The following is a 907-nucleotide window of genomic DNA, read 5'->3' as shown; positions in this document are numbered from 1 at the left end:
TGATATTCACCTTGTAGATCCAGACAGAATCAGGACCCATAGGGTGCAGGAGAAGTCCATTTGTAGAGTATGTGGATGGAAGTATTTTTCTGCTGTATACAAAAGAATAATTGAAAGATTGCTGTTGTATACCTCTTTTTCTTCTGTTTGTTTACCCTATTTGATGAGTTCTTTCCATTCTCACTGATGGAGTTGTGGTCATTTTGATCCCTCTCTAGAATATCTTTTAGTAGTCTGTGTAGGGTTGGCTTTGTCATCAGGAATTCTTTAGTTGTTCTTTGTCATGAAGTATTTTACTTCTCCACTATACTTGAAAGGGAGTTTTGCAGGGTATATCAGTCTGGGTTGGAATTTGTTTTCTTGCAAGATTTATAATACTTTGCTCCATGCTCTTCTTGACTTGATGGTTTGTGAAGAGAAATCTGCCATTATTCAGATGGGTTTTCCTTTAAATGTGATCTGTTTCTTTTTCTTTTTCTTTTTTTTTTTTCCTGAAACCGGGGATTGAACTCAGACCCTTGCTCTTGCCAGGCAAGCACTTAGTCTACTGAGCCATCTCCCTGGCCCTCTGTTTCTTTTCTTTAGTGGCTTTTTGTATGCTGTTCCTGTGCTGAATTTCTGGGATCTTGATTATTATATGTCTGGGTGTTTTAAATATGTTTTTATCTGAGGTACAGGATTTCAGGATAAATCCTGAGGGGATTTCACTGACCTTATCAGACCCAAAAGCTACAACTCTTGTTGCATAGGTACTACTTTACCTTGGTCTTAACTATCCAGCAGAAAAGTATAAAAACAAAGTATAAGAAGTAAAGCCGGGCTGGAGAGATGGCTCAGTGGTCTAAAGCACCTACTTGAATCAAGCTTGGCGAAGCACAGGGACCACGGTTCGATCCCCAGCACCACA

The sequence above is a fragment of the Octodon degus genome, unplaced genomic scaffold (assembly GCF_000260255.1).
Source record: "Octodon degus isolate 3935 unplaced genomic scaffold, OctDeg1.0 scaffold00003, whole genome shotgun sequence".
Classification (NCBI taxonomy): domain Eukaryota; kingdom Metazoa; phylum Chordata; class Mammalia; order Rodentia; family Octodontidae; genus Octodon; species Octodon degus.
The sequence above is the reverse complement of the archived record's forward strand: the minus strand, read 5'-3'. Positions refer to the sequence as shown.